Source organism: Tupaia chinensis, unplaced genomic scaffold (assembly GCF_000334495.1).
Source record: "Tupaia chinensis unplaced genomic scaffold, TupChi_1.0 Scaffold000362_1, whole genome shotgun sequence".
Taxonomy (NCBI): Eukaryota; Metazoa; Chordata; class Mammalia; order Scandentia; family Tupaiidae; genus Tupaia; species Tupaia belangeri.
In genome coordinates, this window is record NW_006159859.1 from 1,992,840 (window position 1) to 1,996,440 (window position 3,601).

A 3,601-nucleotide genomic window follows, 5' to 3' on the forward strand; every position below is an offset into this window, starting at 1 on the left:
GAATAGAAAGTTTTAAGTACATGTGGGATTTATTTATAATCTATTTAAAGCCAGCACCTGAACCAGAAATAGACTCTATGTTCAGGTAGTCTCATTTGTCAAATGAGATTAGATGATCTAATCCTTTAGATCCTTGACAAGTCTGATATTGAGAGTCTCTCAGTAGTAGAATTACCTTTGATGCATTATTTGTATTGTTCCTCTACAAATATCAGACTAAGTTTAGGATGAATTAAGTAATTAGTATCATTATGTGTATCATTAAAGGTCCCAAAAGGAATTGCTGGGCAGCAGGTTTTGCGTTATGTGTTACATGGAATGAGGATTGATGTGAAGGAAAAAAACTATTAATGGAATTAAGGAAGTGGTGATGAATATGTCTGTTATTATGCTACTGTAGGTCATGACCACTTATTTGATTATAGGAAACTTGCCACAGAAGTCTAGGCAACAAATGGTACTTCTTTAGAAAGCTGCTATTAGGATGTTCAAAGGAAGTTAAGCAGTAACTTCTCAATATCCAAATCTATGCCTTGTTGGTATGGCCATAGAATAATTAGATTAAAAACCTGCCCCTTACAGCCATAATCACAAAGTATTAAATACAAGGAATTCTGGGTATTTTACATCATAAACAAGTATCTATTGTGTGTAGAGGGGCTCTGTGTGTGGGTGAACATGTGCATGTGGGTGTGGGTGTGGTATTTTAGAGTCTTGCTGTCTTGTCATCATCCTGCTTCACCCTCCCAAGATTCTGGGACTACAGGTACACACCACTGTGCCCAACTTTGTAAGGTAAACAGGGAACTGAACCTGGGTCTTCTATGTGGCCTTGGCCTACCAAGGAGCAGAATTTGGCACACAGATTTCTATGACATCTTCTTGGGCACATCAGCCTGCATACAGTTACTGAGACTATACCTAGAATATTTTTAAATTTTAAAAAGTCTTGACTATTCAAAACTTTAGTTTTTGAAATATTATAATTTTGTTTTGTTTTATTTTTTCACTCTTGGCTTATTATATTGGTTTTTTTTTTTTACAGAATAAAACTTTTTTATCTTGGAAATAAAAGAATAAAAAGTTGAAGAAAGCACAGTAAATTCTCTTAGTGATAGAACCAGCCAGATACTAATTTGTTCCGATACAGAGGGGAAAATGACGGATACTTTCTAAAGTTATACAGTATAATTATCTTATATTGATATAATTTTAATTATCTCAAAGTATATAATTATTTACTCTCAATAATATCAATAAAATCTTTAAAAATGCCTGGTATATAAATTAATCTCTGAGCAAATTCTCAGTATTCTCCCACATAAAATCCTTACTTGGGTCAAAATGTATAGTCATAGTTTGCAGATAATTCTTAAAAGCATAAGTGCCTTTGTTAAATCATCACAAAGTATATATTATGGTTATTTTTCCCCAGCCTCCTTGAAAATGAATAAAGTTAAAGTGCTTACATTTAAGCTAACAATTGAGACAGGACACCTGTCACACTGGGTAAAAATATATAGATAACTTTTTTTTTTCCACAAAAGTAAAGAGTTGGTCTCCTCTTCCAAATAATGTTTGTAAAGAAGAGTTGTTGCTTTGTAAATGCACACCACCTTTGTGCTAAGACATTTTTCTACTAGTAGCAATCACATGGGTAGAAAGAGGTGTGTTTTATTGTTATTAAAAAGCCTTGTCTAACAGTAGAGTGTAGCAGTTGTAGGGACACTAGTTTGACATTTTCCTCCATTTTGAGTTTAAATATATCATTGCATGCGCACAAAGTGTCCATTTTTAAGAGACCTTAAATTTGTGTTGTATTTTAAGTTTTATAAATGCACATATTTCAGTACATTTATCTCTGAATATGCCTCTTATATTTTGGCACCATCACACACATTGGAAAAGGCCACCATTTTAGGGTGTAAGGAGATGTATGTATTAATGCTTTAAACTTTGAGTAAGAGCTTATAACAAATAGGCTTAGTTATTGGGATCAGAACGGAACTGCAAAAAATGTTTCTTTTTTAAGAAAAATATTTTCACACATATTTTGGGGGGGGGTCCATAAATTGCTTTATTCTTTTTTTAATTTTAATTAATTAATTTGTGTGTGGTTAATACATTCTTCTGGTTCAAAATTCAAAAGTGAGAAGTTCCCTACTGACTCAGAATTCCTATAGTTTAACTAAGGGCCACCAATGTCATATGAGCCTTGGGAGACAGTCTATGTAGTTAGTAGAAACTATGAGAGGACTCAAAAGTTCATAGAAATATGGAGTGAAAGTACAAGTTCATTTCTGGTACAAAAGATTTTGAATCTATGCAGTTTTTTCGTAGCACGCCTTTTCCATAAACTGGTTGAATACCCCCCCACATACATGTATATTTCCTGTTTTGGCATAAATGTTAGTATAACATACTAAATCACCAAATAAATTACAAAGAGCTATATGTAGATGAAGGCACAACTTTATTTAAATCCAACTTCCCCCTGAAAAGGTTTGTCTACATTCTTAGGAACATATAGAAGTAGAGGGAGAGTTGCCTGCTTAGCCTTCCTTCAGCTTCAACTATTCCAGGAAAAAGCTATTCACTTAGACAATTCGGTGATAAGTGTATTCTTTAGGGTTGTTTCTACACAGGCGTACTGCATGATTTGGAGAGTAAAATGCCTATGTACTGCCCTTGCCCTGCCTTGGATGGAGCAACTATTTCTAAAACAACATAGAAAGAAAACCAAGACACAGGAGTCTGCAGAAGCTTTGTAGCCACTTGGGCTGATCCCTGATCTGTTGGGGCTCGCCTCATTTCAAGAGGTTGGCTTGGTAGTTTTTCTTGTTGATCTACATGTTCAAACCAGAGCATTCTGCCAGACCAATACACAGAACAGAGAGGAATAAAAGTTTTAAAACATGTAAGTAAATAAGGGTGGGGTGTGTGTATCTTTCCATAACTTATTATTTAAACCTTTATGCCAGTTAAAATGCCTCTTTATTCTTGGATTCAGATGACCCATCTCTGGTTTTAATAGTGATGGCTATGATTAGTAACAGTACAAAATACCTACGATATATTGACGTTGACTTTTTCTAGATGGCTGAGAAAAGGAAAAAGAACCCTGATTTTGGTGATAAAACAGCCAAAGTTCAATGTATTGCTAAGTCAAAATTCATGTCCAGCACCAACTTGAGGAAGAAAATAATCAAAAAGGGGGCAGAGATCTCATGTTCTGCAGCGTTTTATACTTACAGTGTTTCAAAACCTTGTATTTCTAATAGAGACTCAACTGGTTCTTCTGCAGTCTATATTTGGATAAGCCATGTATCTGAATCTCTCGTTGTACATAAAGGACATGGAGAAATAAATCTGAATTAACTGTTCAAGATCTAAAATGCTATCATGTAGACAAAAATCAGAGGTATGAACAAATTCTATAGATATTTTGCCTGAGGCAGTTACAAATAAAGAATACATTTAGTTTTCACTTTTTACAATACGAATAAACACTTTTTTCCTCAAAAATTTGTCTCCTATGACTTTTTAACATGTTTTTATTTCTTTATTACCCTCCTGCGGAATTGTATTAATCCATTCCTGC